Below are 10,440 nucleotides of genomic sequence, written 5' to 3' on the forward strand. Positions count from 1 at the left end.
ACATTTTAAAAGTAAACTTCCCAACACTGAATATGGATGTGGAGTAAGTAGGTCATTGGCATTTACCTGTTGCAAATCTGCAACGCCTGCCTGGAGAGGGATAATACTCAGTCTCTTTGAGAGAGCGAGGAAAACAAACAAGCTGCAAATAGAATTTATCATGCCTGGAAAAGTTATCGAGCTTGTTAAAAGTTATCGGACGATTAATCGATTTATTGATTATCGTTACAGGCCTATGAACAACTGAGTCACTGTGAACACGCTGACAATCCGTTGGTCCCAGACAGCACCCTCCCTACACGCCACAACTGAACAAAGCCCAGAGTCACTGTGAACGAACAAACAAACAAAATTACTCACCATCACACTGTTGGGTTTCCTTTAAAGTCCGGTGTGGTTTATTTGTGAAAAAACTTCAAAAATAGACCATTTAATGACAGCGCGTTTTATAATCCAGAGCGACTAATAGCCCGGATCTGCCCAGAGTTAAACATTTAAACTTCTTTTTAGAACTGGAAGAGACTGGTGCACAGTTTTAGGTCTTAGGTACAACTGTTCCAGAACTCCACCCCTTTAACAGATAAACTAAATTTCATAATGTTTGTTCTGATTTTCTTCTTGATAAATGTGGCTGTACCTCTGAGCTCATATTTTGGATTTTGAACATATTCTATGATTTTGACAAGAGATTGTTGTTTAGTTTGAAGATGATTTGAAGCTTTATACATGATGAATTGGTTGGTTTGTTATAAGTTGATAATATCATTGCACAAAGGTATAAACTAAATAAAGGAACAGGCTCAGGACTTTATAAAATGCTCAATAGCTCAGGTGAAACCCTCAACAGTCCAACACAGTCTCAGAGGGAAAAGGATCTAGATTTCAACTTGACTACTGCACAATGGAAACAAATCTGGAGAGATGTTACAAAAATCTCCAAATCAGTGAGACTTAGGCTGATCCAAATTAAAACATTACAAAGAGCTTATGTAATTCCAGCCAAACTCAGAAGAAAAAAAAAGAAAAAGCCCCACACTCCTCTGACCTTTGCCGGGGTGGATGTGGGCAAAAGGGAACATTACTTCACATGTTATGACATTGTCCAGAGATTCATGCAGTTTGGAATCAAATAACTGGGGTTGTTTCAAAGTTACTAAATAGAATTCTTTCTTCGTGTCCACTTATCTGTTTGTTAGATTACAGATCTGCTCAGTTTTCAACAAAAAGTCAATACAATCTTGTTTTCATAGTAGCAAAAAGAATGATTATGGTTAACTGGAAACATCGCAAACTGTTTCTCAATAAGAAATTGGATGCATGAATTGTGTGATGTCTTGGTGATGGAACAGATTAATAACAATAACAACAATAACAATCTAAATGTTTAAATTGTAAATTAAAGACGGCCACTGTTCCTGTAGGAGATGAATTATTTCAGTTTGTAAAAGTCTGATCCCGTCAGATCTCAGAGGCTCAGCAGGGCCGGGCCTGGTCAGTACTTGGATTGGAGACCACTGGGAAAATCAGGAGCCACAGGGGGGCACCAGTCAAAAAATAAATAAATAAATAAATAAATAAATAAAAATTTAAAATAAAAAAAATGTGTTTATGTTGTGTCTTTAGGCGAGGCACTTCACCCACATTGCCTAGTATGAAAGTGGTGTGTGTGTGTGAGTGTGTGTGTGAGTGTGTGAGTGTGTGAGTGTGTGAGAGTGTGTGTGGGTGAGTGAGTGTGTGAGTGTGTGAGAGTGTGTGTGTGTGTGTGAGTGTGTGAGTGTGTGTGAGTGTGTGTGTGTGAGTGTGTGTGTGTGTGTGTGTGTGAGTGTGTGAGTGTGTGAGTGTGTGTGTGTGTGTGAGTGTGTGAGTGTGTGTGAGTGTGTGTGTGTGTGTGTGTGTGTGTGTGTGTGAGTGTGTGAGTGTGTGAGTGATGGTGGTGCTCAGAGGGACTGATGACTCTCATTGGCATGGCAGCCGCACTTCTGTCAGTCTGCCCCAGGGCAGCTGTGGCTACAATAGGATCTTATCACGGCCGAGTCAGGATTGACTGAATAACTCTCTGTAAAGTGTCTTTGTGACAAATGTCTGTGAAAAACTCTATAGAAATAAAAAATGTACTAATTGTTCAAATGGTGAAGCAAACATAAAATCAGGCAGAAATACTTTTCCTTCTCAAAGTGGCTTCTACACCAACACTTTCATCAAGTTGTTCCAGGTCCAGGGTCATTGGCATTTTGTTGATCTTGTGAAAGAGTGGAATGTTGGTGGCAAACATTTTGTACCCATCATGATGGGAGATGGTGATTGGAGGGGTTCTTTTTGTCTTTCTGTCACAGTTGTATGATTAAGGCCGAGGGTTTATCCTTTTACCACCTTAATCACAGATATACTTCACATTTATGTTTGGGATACGACTAGGTTCAGGTCACCGACACCTGCTCGATCATTCATCCAGTGCCATTTAAGTCCCGTGTCGTCTGTGCACCTTCCGGGTAAACACATGAACAAGTCATGTATTGATCTTACCCGTGGCTCGGCTCTTCCGCACTGGCACAACCTGTCAACTCAGCTCATCTAACTCAGAGTCCTGCTCTGGTACCCAACAGGTACACGCAAATAGTTGGTGAAACTGGCAGGTTTTAACATTCTGGAATTTACGGGCAGGTCAGGTGAACCAGGTCTACCAATCTTGATGATAGCTGATAAATCAGCATTTATTTTTGCACTTTTGAGATGAATGACCTTTTGACCTATATTTTGACATTGAAAGTGACAGTAAGGGACACGCCCGACCTCAATGACACCAGTAGAAATAATGTAGCCCTATGTGTCGACTACAACATATAAAAATCTGGAGGGGTTTTCTTTTTTATTTTCATACAAATTTACCTAGAAGTTGACTTACCCCCATCTTAAGACGTGCCAAATGTCCATTCAGTGCATACAGCTAAACATTTATCCACACAGAGTCCAAGTTGATATACTCTTGTCAAACGCACAGAACCTAAAGTCACTGAAAATTTCACAACTGTCTTTGTTTCATGAAATCAGGATATTTACTCCTTATTTGCAGGCCAGTTCAAACAGTGGTTAGACATTTTGGACATGTCATTATGTGAAATGCTGTAGTTTCTTGTTGAAGATAGTCTTGTCTGAATCCGGTATCCAAAAAGAATCATCTTTGGACGGCCAGTAGAAGTTTTTGGCTGGTCCATGATGGTGCATGAACTTTATCTTATAGTCAGTGAATTCTTCTGAGACCTTCTCCACCAGACCAGTCCATGGGAGGTTATCAGAGCTGCAGCATACAAAGTTCTGAGGTCTAACAACAAGAGGGATATCGACGGGGCCTTTGTGTTCATCTTCATCACTCACGTGTCCTTGATGAACTGCTGTCAAATCAGGAGGGTTTGCCTGTTCACTGAGTTTGCTGACATGTATCTGTGTCAGGGAGACGGGGACAAAACGACGGTACTGTAATGTCCCTTTGACTGTCAGCCGTATACCGTATTTTCCGGGCTATTAGACGTGCGCTTAAGCCTCTAACCCCATCAAAAAACAACCGCACGCCCCGCAATCCAGAGCGCCCTATACACGAATCCACTCAGGTGTCCCAGCACGACTTCAGTAAACTACAAAGCCGCACCACCCGCAGAACACACAAACACACACGGAGCAGACAGCGACCGCACAGCGAAACACACCCACAGACACACTCATCACTCCACGCCGACGAGGAACAGAACGGAGGAACGAACTGAAAAAGCAAGTGCAATGTGCCACTTCTAGACATGACTGAACAACTGAGTCACTGCGAACACGCCGACAATCCGTTGGTCCCAGACACACCCTCCCTACACGCCACAACTGAACAAAGCCCAGAGTCACCGTGAACGACACAGCAAACAAAACCACTCACACATCACACTGTTGTGTTTCCTTTAAAGTCCGGTGTGGTTTATTTGTGAAAAAAGTTCAAAAATAGAATGATATAATCCAGAGCGCCTAATAGTGCGGAAAATACGGTACTCTGAATGAATATTTGGCATGTCTTAAGATGGGGGTAAGTTAAATTCTAGGTAAATTTAAGTGAAAATAAAAAAGAAAAGCCCTCCAGATTTTTTTATATGTTGTATATTGGGCTACATTTTTTCTACTGGTGTCATCGAGGTCAGGCGTGTCCCTTATTAAAACAAGATTTGGATTCCTTATGATGTCCCCTTTCCAGAGATACCTTGGTTGTTGATATCGGACCAGTAGTTGCTGCGTAATTGCAATTTGAAATTCAGAGACCACGCAAAACATTGAAAAAAATTAAATTGCAATATCTCAACAACCGTTGGTCTGATCATGCAAAAATTTTAGATTTAGGCTTTCTTGGCTATGACTTACCCATACACCAATTTTCTTTGCAGCTGGACAATGTGAGGGTTCAAATTGCATTTTTTGTTCGGTGAATTGAGGTGGAATTACCCTTAGAGAAAAATTGTCAATGCATATTCTGTCTAAGTCACTTTTATTTGTTATGCAATCAGTGTTGTGTCTTACTTTTTTTGGAAACTTGTTCACACATCTGGTTGAACTTTCTGTTAGAATATCAATTCAAAATACCAATGTGCTTGCAAAGAAATCTGTTTTTTCTTGTTTTCCAAAAGTGTTCAAATATGAGTTAGGCAATTATGCTACGAGGCTAATGATATGCACATGTATGTATGTGTATTTTATTTATTTATTATTTATTATTTATTTATTTATTTATTTATTTGAAATAGGGACAAAACACATTTATGAACATATACATGGTTTGAAAATATGTAATCAGATTGTAGCCCCCAAGGCTAATGTCCATCTGCTGACCCTGGACAGGTTGATGTGATCATAAAACAAAAACACACAGTAAAAACAATCCACCCAGACACACAATACAATTATACAAATAGACAGACATAAAGGTATGTAAAAACTACCATTTGCTTTTTTGTACTAATCCTCAGACACAACTATTTTAATGCAACAAAATAAATTTTCACCATTTTAGTAAATTGTAAAGGTCTCAAAAAAAAAAAAAAAAAAAAAAAAAGTGACATTTGTGGTGTTACAGATCAAAAATGACCTGGTAGAAAATAGTGGCTGTTTTATGCATCACTTACAAGCTGGAGGCTGCTCTGTGGATCAAATATGGCTGAATGTGCCCCACAACACACACACATACACACACACACACCCATACAAACACACACACACGCAGACACACACCCACACACACAGGCCCCCTTCACCACACCTCCACAACATCAACTCAAACTTTCTCATAGAAATAGATACACACGCACAGACACACACACGCAGACACACACACACACACACGCGCAAACACCACACACAGGCCCACTTCACCAGCCCTCCCCCACGTGAACTCAAACATTCTAGTAGAATCTATATTCACATAAACACACACACACACACACACACACAAAGTCCTCCTCACCCACGTGAACTCTTCTGTTTCTCTCAGCACATTGATACAGTTTGAATCAAAAATAAACATTGTCATATATAAACAGGGTTTTGGTGAGATATTATCAGCTGTATTCTGTTGCAGCATCAGTCAACATGAGCAGGTTCACTGTTTATGAGGCGCTGGATCAGATCTTTGGTCATGACAGTGATTCTGAAGACAGAGAGGAAAGTGAAGCTGAGGAAGATGTATCTGAGGATGAGGATGAGGAGATAGACTGTAGAAAAGAAGTGGACTAAGTGAGTGTGACGTCACCCACAGCGTTTGGCGCCGCTCAAATGAAGCTCACGGTTACAGGAGCGAATCTAGAGCCAGGTTATATGTTATGAATAGGATTTTTTGGATGGACAAAAAATAAATTAATTAATAAATCAGGATCATGTGTCGGTTAATACGTATATTTTAAGACCAAAATGACGAGGTTCACAGCAGCAGGTACAGAGAGAAGGACGACAAGATCCTAACATAAGTCAATTGGAGCCAGAGTCAGAAGGAGCCGGAAGAGCCTCCTGGAGAACTTTCTATTTGGAACGCGGTGGCTACAGCGTTAGTTATGTCCATTCATATATACGTCTGTGGATGAGGATGAGGTTCAGTATGACCCTGAACAAGAGCACATGTGGTGAGGAGAACCCAGATGTCACAAAGACTGAAAGAGACGTCTTCAAGTCAAGAAAAAGTGACAGTTCATGGTCACCAAGCCTCTTCACACCCAATATAATTATACTTATATAAATTAGATTTATATTATATGTATTATATATCAAATTATTATGATTATAGTATAATTATATATATAAATTACTCATTTTATCACTATAGGAAATATAATTAGTGAATTCAAACAGTTTTTGTAATAAAAAACGAGTGGTATATTTTAAGATAAAAGGTCTGTGGAGCCCCCAAAAAAAAAAAAAAAAATGTTTCCATGGACATGAACACATACTAAGTTAGTTATGAGGTGAAAAACAATATTGGATGATATCTAGTGTTTTTAAATATTTTCAGGCTGAGTTAAATCATGGGTCAAATTTGACCCGGTAACACTAAAGACGCGTGTAACTTTCTAACACAATATGAGGGCTAAAGGATGTTGGATTATTTGATCAAAATTGCACACTGCCCTGTTTAGTTAAGGTTCCAGTGTATAAATCTTACACACAGCCCATTGCTAAAATTATTATAATACTTTGCACAACCCTAAAAAAAGAAAATAAAAAGTGCAAGGTGAGATTGCTAAATAACCCGGTTTATAAAGTAGTATTCTACAATGTATTGCATGTGCCCTCAAAGGTAAAATTCTTTAGTATATTGCATATTGCCCGTAAGTAAATTATTCAAGTACTTAATTAATAAATAGTATATTGCACATTGTAAACTATAGTAAATGATCACACTCCTGTGTTGACCTGAGTCATGTCTTTAAACAGCCTTTAAAAGTAGAGAAACTGTGTGTGTGTGTGTGTGTGTGTGTGTGTGTGTGTGTGTGTGTACATACACTACCAGTCAAACAATTTAGAACACAACACTTTTTATACTGTTTACTGTTGACCAAAACATAGATTACAGATTACAGATTACATACCCCAAAATGTAGTTTGTAACATAATCCATGAAGTTATTTAAGGTGAGTAATGTAATCTGAATACTTTGGATTATTTGATTTGCTGTAGAGAAGCAAAGACTTGGATGGTTTAGTCCTGGTTTAGACCTGGTTTTAGTCCTGGTTTAGACCTGGTTTAGATCTAGTTTAGACCTGTTTTAGACCTGGTTTTAGTCCTGGTTTAGACCTGGTTTAGATCTAGTTTAGATCTAGTTTAGTTGGGGTGATTACACCACCGTGTAATCCATTTATTTCAACAAAGTAACTGTAATCCAATTACCACTCACTGAAACAGTAACTGTATTCTGATTACGTAACTCCAGTACATGTAATCTGTTACTCCCCAACACTGCTGATGTGTGTGTCCACCTTTGGCAGATAGAACAGCTGAACACACTCATGGCTCGTTCTTTAACATTAGAAATCAAATATTGTTGAGAAAGTTCTTCCCAAGTCTGTGGCAGAAGTTTCCATAAATGTGTGGCACTTGTAGTTTGCTTCACTCTTCTGTCCATCCCAAACCAGCTCCATGAGGTTTCAGTCTGGACACTGTGCTGCTGCTGGACACTCCAGGTTTTCAAACTCATCATCTTGTTCTTTTTCCTGAGGTTGTTTTGGCAGAGTTCGAACTTGTGTTTTGTTCTTTTATTTAATTTTTTTCTTACCTTTGTACCATTTCAAGCTCTTCATTGGACTTGCACGACTTGAATTGCAATAAATAACTGGAAAAATGAGTCTGTTCTGAAACTTTTGACCGTCAGTGTGTATGTATGTATATATGTGTGTGTATGTATATATCTGTATTATTATTGGATTTAAATTTGTATGTTTATTGTTATATTACATTCTTATGTCCACTGCCTTTATTTTGTCTATTTAATACACACACACATGAAACCCCTCTTTGAACCGTCACCTTATCGTGGTGGAGGGGTTTGAGTGCCCGAATGATCCTGGGAGCTATGTTGTCGGGGGCTTCATGCCCCTGGTAGGGTCACCCAAGGCAAACAGGTCCGGGGGGACGGGTCAGATGAAGAACGGTTCAGAAGTGCCATATTCCTATATGATGATGTCCACTCAGAGGCCAGTTACATCGCCCGGATTGGCGTCACCGGGGCCTCACCCTGGAGCCAGGCCTGGGGTGGGTGCTCGTCAGCGAGCGCCTGGTGGCCGGGCCTTCCCCCATGGGGCCCGGCCGGGCTTAGCCCGAAGGAGCGACGTGGGGCCATCCTCACGTGGGCCCACCACCCGCGGGAGGAGCCATATGGGGCCGGTCCAGAGAGATCTGGGCGGCAGTCGATGGCGGGGGTCTCGACGACCGGATCTCCGGACATGGAGACTAGCTCTGGGGACATGGAATGTCACCTCGCTGGGGGGGAAGGAGCCTGAGCTTGTGCAGGAGGTTGAGCGTTACCGACTACATATAGTCGGCCTCACCTCCACGCACAGTTTGGGCTCTGGAACCCAACTCCTTGAGAGGGGCTGGACTCTCCATTTCTCTGGCGTTGGCCGCGGGGAGCGGCGGCGGGCTGGTGTGGGCTCATTGCCCCACAGCTCAGCCGCTGCGTGTTGGAGTTCACCCCGGTGAACGAGAGGGTCGCGTCCCTGCGCCTTCGGGTCGGGCACAGGTCTCTCACTGTGGTGTCGGCCTACGGGCCGAACAGCAGTGCTGAGTACCCGGCCTTCTTGGAGTCCTTGGGAGGGGTACTAGACAGTGCACCGACCGGGGACTCCGTTGTTCTCCTGGGGGACTTCAACGCCCACGTGGGCAACAACAGTGACACTTGGAGAGGGGTGATTGGGAGGAACGGCCTCCCTGATCTGAACCCGAGCGGTGTTTTGTTATTGGACTTCTGTGTTAGTCACAGTTTGTCCATAACAAACACCATGTTCCAGCACAAGGGTGTCCATAAGTGCACATGGCACCAGGACACTCTAGGCCGGAGGTCGATGATCTTTGTAGTCGTGTCATCTGATCTCCGGCCGCGTGTCTTGGACACTCGGGTGAAGAGAGGGGCTGAGCTGTCAACTGATCACCACCTGGTTGTGAGTTGGGTTCGCTGGCGGAGGAGGAAGCCGGAAAGACCTGGCAGGCCCAAGCGTGTAGTGAGGGTCTGTTGGGAACGTCTGGCGGAGCCCTCTGTTAGAGGGACTTTCAACTCGCACCTCCGGGATTCTCCCGGATTCCGGGGGAGGCTGGAGATATGGAGTTCCGAGTGGGCTTCATTCTCGGCCTCTATTGTCGATGCGGCTGCTCGGAGCTGTGGGCGTAAGGTCTGTGGTGCCTGTCGCGGCGGCAATCCCCGAACCCGGTGGTGGACACCGGAAGTAAGGGATGCCGTCAAGCTGAAGAAGGAGTCCTATCGGGCCTTGCTGGCTCGGGGGACTCCTGAAGCAGCTGACAGGTACCGGCGGGCCAAGCGTGCTGCAGCCCGTGCGGTTGCGGAGGCAAAAACTCAGAGCTGGGAGGAGTTCGGGGAGGCCATGGAGAAGGACTATCGGATGGCCTCAAAGAGATTCTGGCAAACCGTCCGGCGCCTCAGGAGGGAAGCAGTTCTTCGCCAACACTGTTTACAGTGCGGGGGGAGAGCTGCTGACCTCGACTGGGGACGTTGTCCGGCAGTGGAAGGAAAACTTTGAGGATCTCCTCAATCCTTCCGTCACATCTTCCGAGGAGGAGGCCGAGGCTGGGTACTCGGAGGCGGACTCATCCATCACCCTGGCTGAAGTCACTGAGGTGGTTGGCAAGCTCCTTGGTGGCAAGGCTCCAGGGTTGGACGAGATCCGTCCTGAGTACCTGAAGTCTCTGGATGTTGTGGGGCTGTCTTGGCTGACACGCCTCTTCAACATCGCGTGGCGGTCGGGGACAGTACCCTTGGACTGGCAAACCGGGGTGGTGGCCCCTCTGTATAAGAAGGGGGACCGGAGGGTATGCTCCAACTATAGGGGGATCACACTCCTCAGCCTTCCCGGTAAGGTCTATGCCAGGGTACTGGAGAGGAGAATCCGGCCGATAGTTCTGTTCATTGTGTTTATGGACAGAATTTCTAGGTGCAGTCAGGGGCCGGAGGGGGTCCGGTTTGGGGACCACAGGATCTCATCTCTGCTGTTTGCGGATGATGTTGTCCTGTTGGCTTCATCGAACCAGGACCTGCAATGTGCACTGGGGCGGTTTGCAGCCGAGTGTGAAGCGGCTGGGATGAAGATCAGCTCTTCTAAGTCTGAGGCCATGGTTCTCGACCGGAAAAAGGTGGCTTGCCCTCTCCAGGTGGGTGGAGAGTCCTTGCCTCAAGTGGAGGAGTTCAAGTATCTCGGGGTCTTG

At 43.9% G+C, this 10,440-nt stretch overlaps 1 protein-coding gene across 1 annotated transcript in view; it reads right to left on the minus strand.

The window, feature by feature from the left end:
• The window catches only part of LOC110160831 (tenascin-like), an 87,694-nt gene extending 87,195 nt beyond the window's left edge, over positions 1 to 499 (minus strand). Inside the window, 1 exon segment of the mRNA XM_055157569.1 lies at positions 361 to 499. The gene's annotated coding sequence lies outside the window, so the exon portion shown is untranslated.
• Between the last annotated feature and the right edge of the window lie 9,941 nt (positions 500 to 10,440).

This window comes from Boleophthalmus pectinirostris, unplaced genomic scaffold (assembly GCF_026225935.1).
Source record: "Boleophthalmus pectinirostris isolate CB_2022bp ecotype Guang Dong unplaced genomic scaffold, ASM2622593v1 HiC_scaffold_21, whole genome shotgun sequence".
In the NCBI taxonomy this organism is placed as follows: Eukaryota; Metazoa; Chordata; class Actinopteri; order Gobiiformes; family Gobiidae; genus Boleophthalmus; species Boleophthalmus pectinirostris.